The following is a 15916-nucleotide window of genomic DNA, read 5'->3' as shown; positions in this document are numbered from 1 at the left end:
AAAGACTGAAAGACCGAAGGGGCATTTGACAGACCAAAAGGCATCACCAAATACTCAAAATGGCCCTCGGGCGTATTAAATGCGGTTTTCCACTCATCCCCCTGCTTAATTCACACCAAATTATACGCACCGCGAAGATCAATCTTAGAGAACCACTTCACCCCCTCAATGCGAGCAAATAAATCTGTCAGCAATGGCAAAGGATACTGATACTTGACTGTGATCTTATTCAAGAGTCTATAATCAATACAAGGTCTCAAAGAACCATCGCTTTTAGCTACGAAAAAGAACCCCGCTCCAAGAGGAGACGAAGAAGGACGAATATGTCCCTTTTCCAAGGACTCCCTAATATACTCTCGCATGGCAGCATGTTCAGGTACAGACAGATTGAATAGACGACCCTTAGGAAATTTACTGCCAGGGATCAAATCTATGGCGCAATCGCAATCTCTGTGAGGAGGAAGAGAATTAAGAGTAGATTCCTCAAAAACCTCACGATAATCAGACAAAAACTCAGGAATTTCAGAGGGAATAGATGAAGCAATGGAGACCAAAGATGTGTCCCCATGATTTCCCTGACATCCCCAGCTTAGTACAGACATTGTCTTCCAGTCAAGGACTGGGTTATGAGTTTGCAACCATGGCAATCCCAGCACCAACACATCATGTAGATTATACAGTACAAGGAAGCGAATCACCTCTTGATGGTCTGGAGTCATACGCATAGTCACTTGTGTCCAGTATTGTGGTTTATTACTAGCCAATGGTGTAGAATCAATACCTTTTAAAGGTATAGGAACTTCCAGAGGCTCTAGATGAAACCCACAGCGCCTGGCAAAGGACCAATCCATAAGACTCAAAGCGGCGCCAGAATCCACATACGCATCCGAAACAATAGAAGATAACGAACAAATTAGAGTTACAGACAAAATAAACTTGGACTGCAAAGTGCCAATAGCAGAGGATTTATCAACTTTCTTTGTTCGTTTAGAGCATGCTGATATAACATGAGTAGAATTTCCACAATAGAAGCACAAATGATTCTTGCGCCTATAAATCTGTCGTTCGCTTCTGGACAGAAAGCTATCACATTGCATACTCTGTGGTGCCTCTTCAGAAGACACCGCCAACTGGTGCACAGGTTTGCGTTCCCGTAAACGCCGATCAATCTGAATTGCCATTGTCATGGACTCATTCAGACCAGTAGGCGCAGGAAACCCCACCATGACATCTTTTACAGCATCAGAGAGACCTTCTCTGAAAATTGCCGCCAGAGCGCACTCATTCCACTGAGTAAGCACAGACCATTTTCAAAATTTTTGGCAATATATTTCGGCTTCATCTTGCCCCTGAGAGAGGGCTATTAGGGCTTTCTCAGCCTGAATCTCCAAATTTGGTTCCTCATAAAGCAACCCCAAAGCCAGAAAAAACGCATCCACATTGAGCAACGCAGGATCCCCTGGTGCCAATGAAAATGCCCAATTTTGGGGGTCACCCCGCAGTAAAGAAATAACAATTTTTACTTGCTGGGCAGGATCTCCAGCAGAATGAGATCTCAGCGAAAGAAACAATTTACAATTGTATTTAAAATTTAGAAAACAAGATCGATCTCCAGAAAAAAACTCCGGTATAGGAATTTTAGGTTCAGACCGAGGAGCATGTAACAAAAAATCTTGTATATTCTGAACTTTAGAGGCAAGATTATACAAATTGGTAGCCAGACTCTGGGGATCCATATTTCAACAGATAAAGTCTGAGCCATTCAGGGGTTAAGAGGAGAGGAAAACAGGAGACTGCAATTAGAGCTGGAGTGCAACTTCAGAGGAAAAAAAAAAAAAAAAGGTTTCACACAGTTCCTTTTCTCTCCTGCTTCAGCCTATAGATTAAACATTTGGGCTGGCCATACTGTTATGGTTTCCAATGGCAAGGAAACATCAGAAGCATAGAATAAACAGACAAGCTCTCGGGTGATGGAAACTAGAGCTGACCGCGATGCTAAACCTACACACCACACTAGAAGTAGCCAGGGGGCATTCCTGCGTTGTCTCTAGATGCCGCGCGCCAGCCGGAGAACTAACTACCCCTGGTAGAAGAAAACACAGTCCTGGCTTGCCTCCAGAGAATGTCCCCACAGGAGATAGCAGCCCCCCACATATAATAACGGTGAGAGCAGATGAAAAGACACACGTAGTATGAAAGCAGATTTAGCACAGAGAGGCCCGCTAACTAAATAGCAGAAAGATACAACAGAGGACTTCGCGGTCAGCTGCAAAACCCTTCAAAACACCATCCTGAAATTACCTTAACTCATGTGACAACTCATGCCACTGGAGTGGTAATTTCAGCCCAACAAGAGCTTCCAGCTGCAGAGATTCACATAAGTGCAAACTGGACAAAACATACAAAAATAGACTTAAGGACTAAAGTGTCCAACTTAGCTGAGCAGAAAACTGGGAGCAGGAACATGCAACAGAATCACTCTGGATACATTGCTGGCCAGCATTAGAATGACTGAGGAGCAAGGTTAAATAGGATACTCCCACATCCTGATAGGAACAGGTGAACTGAGAAGGCAAAGCTTGCAGGACACCAGTACCACAAGAGACCACCGGGGGAGCCCACGAACTGAATCACAACATAGTCGGCTCCGTAGTATGTACATTTGACTAGCCACCTGCTGTGAGGAACAATGGCTATTCCTTCCTAGTGATGTTGACAAAGCTTAATTACATTATAGCTTAGGGCTGCAAGTATTGGGGGAAGGAGACATTTTGTTACAGATTAACTCAAAGCACAAGAAAATACATATATTACAGCTAATAGAAACCAGAGAACAGTTACATACATCAAATGGCATATTATTCAAATACAGGACAGGGGAAAAGTACAGATCATGACACCAGCCATTGTCACACACGACCATGCCTGGCTGTAGCTTCAGCAGTGTCATCCAAAAATCTGACTGTTCTTTCAGAGCTGTCCACAAATCTTCAGCATTGTGTGGTTTGTCACCTAAGCAGATTAGCTTCAGCACAGCCTGTTGCTGATTGTCTGAGGCAGTGTTGCAGTGCTTTCAGCTTCTGACTGATGTGTTAATTTCAGAGATGGAGGCTGAAGAGGAGGAGGAGGTGCAGGAACTGCAGACTGTGGGGGCAGCCCACAAGCACTTGTCCACATGTTTGTGGTTTGGTGGGCTTTCCCAGTAACAAAATTATTGAGGGCATGGGTAATGTTGTGGGACAAGTGCTGCTGTAATGTTGGTATGGCACACTGGCAGAAATAGTGGCAACAGGGGACCGAGTACCTTGGGACAGCTGCCGCCATCAGTTTGCAGAAAGCTTCTGTCTCAACGAGCCTAAAAGGAACATTTTGAGCAAAAGCAGATGAGAAATGTTAGAATTTAGTATTGTGGCCTGTGGGGCGTTGGCTGGAAATTTCCGCTTGCATTTCAATGACTGGGGTATAGACAACTGAAGGATGTGCTGGGACAAGGACGTGGACCGACTTGATTATGGTGCTGGTTGTCTGTGGGCGACAACAGGTGCAGGGCAAGAGGCATCTTCACATGCACCATGGACTGGGGATTGGCTTCTATGCAAACAAGTGGAAGAAGCAGTGGTGTCACCTGCAGACAGTGTTCCTGGAGCCTGAGGTTCGGCCCACAAAATGCTGGTGGTGATCAGGCTGGTAGTTTTGCTTTCCCTGCTGATGCAGGCATGCAGGTGCTGCAAATGGCCTGTTGGGTTATCGGCAGAGTCTTTAAAAAAATAAAAAAGACCTAACCTTTGGTTAGTTGATCTGTGCTATTTGATACCCTCTTCTAAAAAAATACCATTACGAAATATCTTGTTTAGGAAGAACTATTTGACATCAATTTAACTGTCAAATATGTATGCGGAGTCTCTATTTTATTGGCTCAAGAGAATTACTTTAAGAGCACATACAGATCAACAATACTAGCACTAACAGTAGTTTAACAATTTGGGTGTTTGGTGGTGGCTTTGATAGGGATTCCTTTGGAGGGTCTTTAAGGGTCAGTCTACGTTGAGCGGGGATGTCATATCGTTTCCCAGGGTGCCAACATCCATTGTAAGGAAGGGACATTGATAGGGGAAGGCACTGTCTATCCTCCCTAGCCCATTTTTCTTATTTTGTGCAATAACACAATTCTGACTATTTTTTGCTTGAACAACTATATGTTTGAACAATATTGCTTGTGGAATTACTTATACTTCATCAGCATCAGATTAGACCCTCCATTTTTTACTATTATTTTGGTTTTTTACTTTGTTTTTTTGGAACTTTTAATACATTAGTAAAGTCATTTTTTAGGTCTTTTTTGTTTTGTTTTTCTAAATTTACTTGTATCCTATGATATCCAAACTGGTTTTTCTTTAAAAAATGACCAGACTCAGGAAGATCTAACAGTTGGCATGGCAACTTCCATCATGCTGTTACAGGGAATGGATGCACGCCTTCTGTCTGCGGCCATCACACTGCTTCTTCCTGCCTGATGGGGTACTATGCCTCCTTCCCCATGTGTGCTACTGTTCTCGCTCTGAATGTCCTCCTGCCAGGTGGGGTCAGTTACTGTGTCATCCACCACGTCATCTTCCACATCCGCACCCTGCTTCTCCTCCTGACTTTCTGGCAATTGTGTCTCATCATCGTCCACCTCTTGCAACACTTTCCCACACACTAATGCGTTAGTATTAGGCTGTAGACCAGATGCTCTGCATTGCTTGTGTGAACAATGCCACATACAGACTATTATCGCTTATCCTTTTGTGCACTAATGCCAAACAACCAATACTGGATTGAAAGTGGTTGTTTCATCGGTATTTTTTGCACCTGTTTATGTGGCATTTAAAAAAAAAAAATTTTAAATCACAAAATACTGAGTAGATCAAGGCTAGCAGACATAACAATGTAATGTATGCCTGAAAAGCAAGAATTTGGAGATCACCGATAGACTAGGAGTCAGACGGAGATAACAGAGTGATCAAAATATGGCCTTGATTTTTTTGGGCCCACCAAAATTGTGTCAATAAGTAGGCTATGACACTGAAAAAAAAATTGGAGTACTAAAATTGTAAAATATTTAGCGTAATGATATGCAATAAGTGTGGCGTACACATCACATTGATAAATATAAGAACTTTAGCTAAATATTTTTGGGCCAGCTACAGATTTTTGGGGCAGCAAAATGGTGTCCAAAAATGTTGTAAGACACTCAAAAAAATAATATAGTACAAAAAAAGGCCAAATTTTTCTGCACACTCACATCTGATGCCTGGGACGAAAACACATTAAATGATGAGATTTTCACGCTCTTGTATTGCAATGACCTGGCTGTAGTCTGCAGCATGACCAAGCAAATAAATGTAGAAAAAAGAGGGCTATGGGTTGCTTTCCAATAAAATTAGCAGGTATAAGCTGCAAAAAAAAAAAATTGCCACGGATACTTGCAGCTACGTATATATAAAATACGCAGCAGCAGACAGGAATGGAGCTTTTTGAGGTATGCAGTGAGATCTATATACTCACATACAGTGCCTGCAGGCCTTGCACTGATGAGGATATGTGCACATAGAGTCCCCTGCCTACCTAGCGCTGCAATCTATGTACCCCCGAATTAGCCTTAAAAAGGACTGTTGGTTTATCAGGATTTGTGTATTGAACAGTATTAGATCTGCTAACTAATAGATGTAAAAATCTGACCCTATCTCAGCAGCAGCTCTCCCTACACTAGCTGAGTCCGGAGCAGAATGCGTCGAGCAAGGGGGCACCAGGTCGCTTATAGACCTGATGACACTGTGCTGCCAACCAATCACTGTAATACCACAACAAAGATGGCTGCGGCATTACAGTGCATGGCAGACAATCCCTGCATGCTGATTGGCACTCTAAAAAGTGACAAAATTAAAAGGAGACCCAAGCTCCCGCCGAATAATCCCAGAAATACTCGGTGCTCGCCGAGTACACCGAGCATAGTGATACTCGGGCGATTACCGAGTAGTGGCAAGCACGTTCGCTCATCACTAATACATACATATATCAAAAAACTTGGAAGTTGTGAAGTATAAGAGATTGTTGAAGTAGTTTGTATATTGTTTGTCATAACTGCAGATGTTTAATTACGGTATTTCTGACAATTACATTTTATCATTATTTTTACACCTGAGTGGGAAAATAAATTATGGTCTCACAACATTCCATTTTTTGGGAGATGTGACATTCAAAACAGGTGCACCAGATCCATCAATAAATTTAACACCTTGCTTTATTATTCTGACAAATTGCCAAAACCAAATTATTCTAAATCTGCATAATGCTACATGTGACAAAATGTTATCTTACTGTTTGCAATCTGCATCCAAGCGGAATGATTTAACATTTTGGCAGCTTAGACATTTAATTTGAAAATTAAAAAACTCCCTCTGCTTAGATAAATGATTAGCGATTATAAAAGTATAAAATGTAAATTAAGATAAATATACATTTGTGTCTAAATATTTCAAAATCAAATACAAGGATTCATGGAATATGAGCAGATACTCTACACAATCCAACTGTTAAAGCAAAAAGCTAAACTCATTCGCCTGTGTTTACAAAAACAACATTTCAACTGATCCATGAAGCTTTCCTCAAACCCTTAACTAAATTATGCTGCTAGAATAAATATTTACATCTTTTATGGGATGAAAGTTATAGGCACCAATTAAAAACATTTGTGCACTATTAGAAACTTATTTATAAAAACAACATTAAATTAAATGAATAGATTGGTCACACAAAAAATGCACCTAAAAGTAAAACTGTATATAAAATTATATGTTGTGCTTAAATGTTTAATGTATGGACTGACAGCTGTTATAGGGACATCTGGTGATGCAACACAGACGTGGGGTATATCTGGAACTGATACACTGGTATGAAAACATATACAACTGATACACTGATGTGAGGACATCTGTGGCTGAAATATGAAAAATGAAAGCATTCCAGGCCTTGGAACATGGTGACACAAGGAAATTTTTATCCACTAATTTCTGATTATTTTTTCGCCATTTAGATTAAAAAAAAATATTCCAGCTTGACATTGCCACTATTATAAGCATAAACTGCAGAAAGATATACCTGGTTATTTTTATGTCAAAATGATCGTAAAAAAAAAACACAAAAAACTTGTACAATTCCACAATTCCAGGTTTCTAGTGCTTTCCATTGATTGGAAAAATGAATTGTGTAATTCAAAATGACAAATCATTCTGAAAAAACAAGCCCATCTGATGGTTATATTAATGCAGAAATAAAACAATTATTGCTCTTGAAAGAAGTATAGAAAAAAAGTAAAAAACATAAAATTGCCTTGTATCAATGGGTATAATATGTAGTTGTCTTCATCTTATACATTGGATTGGGGGTAGAGTTGGCTGAGACATTGTTATCTGGTTATCAGTAGGGTGGAGCGAAATGGATAGGACAAATAAAAAAATCGCCGACTTTCTGCAAAGTCGGGTTTCATGAAACCCGACCCGATCCTAGTGTGGGATCGGCCATGAGGTCGGCGATCTGCGCTCAAAAGTCGCGTTTCTTGTGGAGGAACTAAATGCCAATGATACTAATATAAAACTTACCTGCCATTACAGTCGGGACAGTGTGGACTTCCTTGATGTGCGTATCCATAGGGGCAGTGATGGTCTGCTACAAAGCGATCTGCATCGGAAAGAGACATCGGTTAACAGCTTACTGCATTCTACATCAGCACACCCCAGACATCTCAAGAACAGTATCCCTTATGGACAGTTCCTAAGAGCTAAACGCATCTGCTCCGAGGAAAAAACTTACCAAAAACATGCTGAGGATATCTCTAACCGTTTTTTGGACCGTGGCTACTCATCAAGAACAATCCGTAAATGTAAAAGAAGAGCCTCTGGGATTGATCGTGTCAACCTCCTAAAGACAAAAAAGGAATCAAAAACATCCAATCAGGTGAGATTTATAGCCACGTACTCCAACAATTCCACACTAATGAAAGAAGTCTTGGATAAATATTGGCCAATTATTAAGTACGACACAGTACTTTCCAAATGCCTGACTGATACACCCTCCATCACCTACCGAAGAAATAAAAATCTCAGGGATTTGTTAACCCACAGTCACTACAGGGGTTGTGAACCCAAGTATACTTTTGGCTCTAGGGGCCCTAGGTGGGGTTTCTTTCCCTGCCGAGATTGTACGGCATGTAGGAATTTGGAGCGTTGCTTTACTTGCTTATCCAGTGATGGATCCAAGGAATTCCGTATCACCCAGCATATCACGTGCTCCACGGACTATGTGGTGTATTACGCCACATGTCCGTGTGGGCTTATATACGTAGGCCTAACATCACGACAGCTACGTATCAGAATCCTGGAACACATCCGCGACATTAAGGCGGCATCTAATCCACTGGCAGATGAATTTTTGAAGCCCATACCAAGGCACTTCAAAGAAAAACACGAATGTAATAGCCAGCTGCTTCGAGTGCGTGGCATTGATCGTGTCATCATGGATGGACGAGGCGGTGATCTGAAGAAACGTCTTGCCCAGTTGGAAGCCCAATGGATAGTACGCATTGATTGCATTCGTCCTAAGGGTCTCAATGAGGTCCTTAGTTTTGTCCCATTTTTATAGTTTTTTATAGTTCCTTCTGGTTTCTATTTAAAACGGTTTTAGTCTAGTGTTTTTAATCTCTGTTTTATTTCTTGATTTTCATATCTCTTTTGTTTATTCAACAGATTACATTTTAATATGTCTTTCCTTACTGTTCCATGGAGGCGTATATGGACTTTCCATACTGGAGTGGCCTTCGACTGTTCCTGACTGGGAAATTCTGCTCTGAAAGCGTTGTTATCATTTTTTTTTTTTTTTTTTGTGTACCTATTTATTGTAGTGGCATTTCTTATTCTTTATCTCTTTATTTTTTCTTATATGTATATATACATGGGTATTTACACATAGACACTCGTATGTATTTTACTGTTATATACCATACTCACTTATTTTTTGTATTAATTTATTTAGTTGGCATATATATATATTTTTATATATGTGTTCATGTGTATTCACACATGGGCACTCACACGCACTTTATTAGGACATTTTTTGCCCTCATGGGCATCCTATATCTGTACTCTTATATATACATGGGTACCTACACTTAGACACTTATATGGATTTTATTACTATATATTACATCCTTCATTTTTCCTTTGTATTAATTTTTCGTGTTGGTGTATATGTATATATATATTCTTTATATGTGCACATATCTATATACTTACGTATACCTACACATGGGGCTCTCTTATGCACTTTATAATTTTCTGGCCCTTATGGGCATCTTATATCTGTATTTTCTTCATTCATTAGATGCACTGCCACTTTTTATGCTTCAGCTGTCAAAATATGCACTCATTTATGATTCGGTTACAGTATATGGATTTTATATCATCACCCGTATTTAATGTTGCATATGTCTCACTACCTTGGATAGGATTGACATTATTTATTATATACCTTTCATTATTATTATCTTTATCACTTGTATGGTCAATTCTTGATGTTTTACTGTTCAGAGTATATATATATATATATATATATATATATATATGTATATATATTTATTCTTAGTGTACCTTTTTATATGGATATATGTTTTGTTATATCCATCACTTATATTATCTATACTGTAGGGATACATGCTCCATGTTTCATGGGGTATTTCATCTGAGCATTTATTTGTATGCCTCATATTGTATATTCAATTAGCACACCGTTTATTATCTTCTTCTCTTACCACTTCCTCTTTTACCCAGTCAGGTCTGTGTATTCCTCAGCACAGGTTTGCCGTGCCATGGCACTTTTATAGGGCCGCTTCCCTTCCTTTGTCTCCTGCTCTCTGCGGTGTGCGCTGCTTCCGGCCGGCGCTTGTTGGTTGCCATGGAGACGCGTCCTCCCGGCGTCGCTTCTGCGGCTCCTACCACTGGCGCGTCAGTGGGGGGCGCCTGGGAGTGACGTCGGACGCTGATCCGGCCGCTTCCGGCTGGCGCTGGGCGGGACTAGCGCCGACATTACCACACCGAGCATTCATTTCATTTGTATATAAAGAGCTTCATTTCCATCATAACACTAGCGCCCCCCGAGGAAGCAATATTCGCGAAACGCGCGTCGGGGCTCCCCTCTTCCGCATACTGCTGCAGGGTGACTCTACGTGTGCATATATATCTCTTCATTTGTAAGTACACTGTGCTTGGAATTTTCCTTACTATATTTACATATTGAAACTAGGATTTACCTTCATTATATGCAAGAGGCACTTTATTGTCCTGTATGACTCATGTGCACACCTATTGTCCCCCTGTACCTGCTTCTTATATGTGAACTGTCACGCTATTGTTGCTAGGATATTTGTATCCAAGATAATTGGATCTCACATACTTTAGCAGGATATATATGTATGCGGCACTAGTGTCGCTTTTCTTTTATTCATTATTATCTTGTCTTTATTAATATACTTTATTTGTATGTACTGTTTTTATGGTTTTTCAATAAAATTGTAATTTTTAGCTTGTGGAGTCCATCTTATTTTTGGTTTACTAATTCCAATAAAATTAGCAGGTATAAGCTGCAAAAAAAAAAAATTGCCACGGATACTTGCAGCTACGTATATATAAAATACGCAGCAGCAGACAGGAATGGAGCTTTTTGAGGTATGCAGTGAGATCTATATACTCACATACAGTGCCTGCAGGCCTTGCACTGATGAGGATATGTGCACATAGAGTCCCCTGCCTACCTAGCGCTGCAATCTATGTACCCCCGAATTAGCCTTAAAAAGGACTGTTGGTTTATCAGGATTTGTGTATTGAACAGTATTAGATCTGCTAACTAATAGATGTAAAAATCTGACCCTATCTCAGCAGCAGCTCTCCCTACACTAGCTGAGTCCGGAGCAGAATGCGTCGAGCAAGGGGGCACCAGGTCGCTTATAGACCTGATGACACTGTGCTGCCAACCAATCACTGTAATACCACAACAAAGATGGCTGCGGCATTACAGTGCATGGCAGACAATCCCTGCATGCTGATTGGCACTCTAAAAAGTGACAAAATTAAAAGGAGACCCAAGCTCCCGCCGAATAATCCCAGAAATACTCGGTGCTCGCCGAGTACACCGAGCATAGTGATACTCGGGCGATTACCGAGTAGTGGCAAGCACGTTCGCTCATCACTAATACATACATATATCAAAAAACTTGGAAGTTGTGAAGTATAAGAGATTGTTGAAGTAGTTTGTATATTGTTTGTCATAACTGCAGATGTTTAATTACGGTATTTCTGACAATTACATTTTATCATTATTTTTACACCTGAGTGGGAAAATAAATTATGGTCTCACAACATTCCATTTTTTGGGAGATGTGACATTCAAAACAGGTGCACCAGATCCATCAATAAATTTAACACCTTGCTTTATTATTCTGACAAATTGCCAAAACCAAATTATTCTAAATCTGCATAATGCTACATGTGACAAAATGTTATCTTACTGTTTGCAATCTGCATCCAAGCGGAATGATTTAACATTTTGGCAGCTTAGACATTTAATTTGAAAATTAAAAAACTCCCTCTGCTTAGATAAATGATTAGCGATTATAAAAGTATAAAATGTAAATTAAGATAAATATACATTTGTGTCTAAATATTTCAAAATCAAATACAAGGATTCATGGAATATGAGCAGATACTCTACACAATCCAACTGTTAAAGCAAAAAGCTAAACTCATTCGCCTGTGTTTACAAAAACAACATTTCAACTGATCCATGAAGCTTTCCTCAAACCCTTAACTAAATTATGCTGCTAGAATAAATATTTACATCTTTTATGGGATGAAAGTTATAGGCACCAATTAAAAACATTTGTGCACTATTAGAAACTTATTTATAAAAACAACATTAAATTAAATGAATAGATTGGTCACACAAAAAATGCACCTAAAAGTAAAACTGTATATAAAATTATATGTTGTGCTTAAATGTTTAATGTATGGACTGACAGCTGTTATAGGGACATCTGGTGATGCAACACAGACGTGGGGTATATCTGGAACTGATACACTGGTATGAAAACATATACAACTGATACACTGATGTGAGGACATCTGTGGCTGAAATATGAAAAATGAAAGCATTCCAGGCCTTGGAACATGGTGACACAAGGAAATTTTTATCCACTAATTTCTGATTATTTTTTCGCCATTTAGATTAAAAAAAAATATTCCAGCTTGACATTGCCACTATTATAAGCATAAACTGCAGAAAGATATACCTGGTTATTTTTATGTCAAAATGATCGTAAAAAAAAAACACAAAAAACTTGTACAATTCCACAATTCCAGGTTTCTAGTGCTTTCCATTGATTGGAAAAATGAATTGTGTAATTCAAAATGACAAATCATTCTGAAAAAACAAGCCCATCTGATGGTTATATTAATGCAGAAATAAAACAATTATTGCTCTTGAAAGAAGTATAGAAAAAAAGTAAAAAACATAAAATTGCCTTGTATCAATGGGTATAATATGTAGTTGTCTTCATCTTATACATTGGATTGGGGGTAGAGTTGGCTGAGACATTGTTATCTGGTTATCAGTAGGGTGGAGCGAAATGGATAGGACAAATAAAAAAATCGCCGACTTTCTGCAAAGTCGGGTTTCATGAAACCCGACCCGATCCTAGTGTGGGATCGGCCATGAGGTCGGCGATCTGCGCTCAAAAGTCGCGTTTCTTGTGATGCTTTCAGTGCCATTTTTCAGCCAATGAAGGAATACGCAGAGTGTGGGCAGCGTGATAACATAGGTCTCGGTCCCCACCATCTTAGAGAAGGGCATGACAGTGATTGGCTTGCTTTCTGCAGCGTCACAGGGGCTATAAAGGGGCATGCACGCCAACCACCATCTTACTTCTGCCGATCTTATACTAAAAAGAGGACAACAAGCAGTCATAGAATCTAAAACAAACAAGATTTTATTAAATAAACACAAAAATAAAATAACATAACCAGACAAGCAGTGCCAAGAGGGGCTAAAAGATGACACAGGACGTCATCAACAACATGTTTAAAGCCCAAGGTATGGCAGTCCCTACAGTGAAATCATATAGGTGACCTTATAAAGTGCAATATGCATTAGATAGCAGCAGATGTAATGACCCGTAGGTAAGTAAACCAGCTCGTCCCTCCTAACAGATAATCACATATTGAACCCCAAAGTGGCTATAGATATATGCAGGAGACACATGAAAAACAGCAATAGCATACACATCACTTCAGACCGATGGTAGGTAATCTCAGGGACCCCTGATGTGAGTTCCGCTCTTGGGCTCCCTCCGGTGGTTATAAGTAGCATTTTTGTGAGTTCTGCTCTTGGGCTCCCTTCTGTGGTTTTGAGTGGTATGGCTGCTTCTTGGATTTAGCATCAGAAGCTGTTCTCACTGATCGTCTTTCTGGCTCGGCTATATTAGTCTGGCTTTATCCCTAATTCAATGCCAGTTGTCAATTGTTGAGCTTGGAGTCATGGCTCTCTGAGGATTTCCCTGCCACTCTGACCATTTCAGCAAAGCTAAGTCCTTGCTTGTCTTTTTGCAGTTCACTTGTTGTGGACTTTGTTGTTTGGCATTTTCTATGTTTTGCTCATTTGTCCAGCTTATCAGTATGGATCTATTTAGCAAAGCTGGAAGCTCTGGGCAGCAGAGTTTGCCCTCCACACCTTTAGTCAGGTGTGGAGATTTTTGCATTTCTCTGCGGTTGACTTTTTCTAGTTTTTATTACTGACCGCACAGTTTTCTGTTCTGTACTAATTCTGTCTAGCTAGTAGTGGCCTCCTTTGCTAAATCTTGTTTCATACTACGTATGTCATTTCCTTCTCTCACAGTCATTATTTGTGGGGGGCTGTCCTATCCTTTGGGGATTTTCTCTGAGGCAAGATAGCTTTCCTGTTTCTACCTTTAGGGGTAGCTAGTTCTCCAGCTGTGACGAGGTGTCCAGGGAGTGACAGGAACATCCCACGGCTACTGCTAGTGTCTGTGTTAAGATTAGGAACTGCGGTCGGTATAGTTACCACCTGCTCAGAGCTAGTCGCATGTCGCTCCTTAATCACCAGACCATAGCAGTACAACTGGCCAAAAATGAGCTGAATGCATCTCAAAAGAAGGAAAAGAAAAAGAGTTCTGACCCATTTTTTTTTTCTTTAGTACGTTTTGTCTTTTTCCTTCCTCTTAATCTCTGGGTGATTCAGGATTTGGATGCGGGCATGGATGTTCAGGAGTTTTCTCGTGTGGATCAGCTTGCTGCAAGAGTACAGAGTATTCAAGATTATGTTGTTCAGACTCTGGCCTTAGAGCCTAGAATTCCTACTCCGGATTTGTTTTACAGGGATAGAACTAAGTTTTTGAACTTTAAAAATAACTGCAAATTGTTTTTTGCTCTGAAACCCCGTTCCTCTGGTGACCCCATTCAGCAAGTAAAAATAGTTATTTCTCTGCTGCGTGGTGACCCTCAGGACTGGGCATTCTCTCTTGAGTCAGGGGATCCGGCATTGCTTAATGTAGATGCATTTTTTCAATCGCTCGGATTATTGTATGACGAACTTAACTCTGTAGAGCATGCTGAGAAAACACTGTTGGCCCTGTGTCAGGGTCAGGAAGCGGCAGAATTATACTGCCAGAAATTTAGAAAATGGTCTGTGCTCACTAAATGGAATGAGGATGCTCTGGCAGCAATTTTCAGAAAGGGTCTTTCTGAAGCCCTCAAGGATGTTATGGTGGGGTTCCCCACGCCTGTTGGTTTGAGCGAGTCTATGTCTCTGGCCATTCAGATTGATCGGCGCCTGTGCGAACGCAAAGTGGTGCACCATATGGCAGCGTCCTCTGAGCAGAGTCCTGAGCCTACGCAATGTGATAGGATTTTGACTAGAGCGGAACAGAGGGGATACAGACGTCAGAATGGGCTGTGTTTTTACTGTGGGGATTCTGCTCATGCTATTTCTGATTGCCCTAAGCGTATTAAGAGGGTCGCTAGATCTGTTACCATTAGTACTGTGCAGCCTAAGTTTCTCCTGTCTGTGACCCTGATTTGCTCATTGTCATCTTTTTCTGTCATGGCATTTGTGGATTCGGGCGCTGCTCTGAACTTAATGGACTTAGAATTCGCTAGGCGCTGTGGTTTTTCTTTGCAGCCTTTGCAGAGTCCCATACCCTTAAGGGGTATTGATGCTACACCGTTGGCCAAGAATAAACCTCAGTATTGGACTCAGCTGACTTTGTGCATGGCTCCAGCACATCAGGAAGATTGTCGTTTTCTGGTGTTGCATAATTTACATGATGTTGTTGTACTGGGTTTTCCATGGTTACAAGTACACAATCCAGTGCTGGATTGGAAATCAATGTCTGTGACTAGTTGGGGTTGTCAAGGGGTACATAGTGACGTTCCTTTAATGTCAATTTCCTCTTCCCCCTCTTCTGATGTTCCTGAATTTTTGTCAGATTTCCAGGATGTATTTGATGAGCCCAAGTCCAGTTCCCTTCCTCCACATAGGGACTGTGATTGTGCTATTGACTTGATTCCTGGCTGTAAGTTCCCTAAGGGCCGACTTTTCAATCTGTCTGTGCCAGAACATGCAGCCATGCGGAGCTATGTAAAGGAGTCTTTAGAGAAGGGGCATATTCGGCCATCTTCGTCACCATTGGAAGCGGGATTCTTTTTTGTTGCCAAGAAGGATGGCTCCTTGAGACCCTGTATTGATTATCGTCTTCTTAATAAGATCACGGTCAAATTCCAATACCCTTTACCTTTGCTCTCTGATTTGTTTGCTC

At 40.6% G+C, this 15916-nt stretch overlaps 1 long non-coding RNA gene across 2 annotated transcripts in view; it reads right to left on the bottom strand.

Annotated features, from left to right (window-relative positions):
• The window catches only part of LOC143805606 (uncharacterized), a 78571-nt gene that overhangs the window by 11636 nt on the left and 51019 nt on the right, over positions 1-15916 (bottom strand). Inside the window, exons 1-3 of one of the 2 annotated variants that reach the window (XR_013221285.1) lie at positions 9845-10049; positions 7852-7959; positions 7641-7719 (exon numbers count right to left, since the gene is read on the bottom strand). This is a non-coding gene — a long non-coding RNA (uncharacterized LOC143805606). Of the gene's footprint in view, positions 1-7640; positions 7720-7851; positions 7960-9844; positions 10050-15916 lie in introns of those variants that run through there. The other variant, XR_013221286.1, reaches the window with a different exon arrangement.

This window comes from Ranitomeya variabilis, chromosome 2 (genome assembly GCF_051348905.1).
Source record: "Ranitomeya variabilis isolate aRanVar5 chromosome 2, aRanVar5.hap1, whole genome shotgun sequence".
NCBI classification, from domain to species: Eukaryota; Metazoa; Chordata; class Amphibia; order Anura; family Dendrobatidae; genus Ranitomeya; species Ranitomeya variabilis.
Note: the sequence above shows the minus strand (reverse complement) of the source record. Positions and strands in the feature narration are given on the sequence as shown.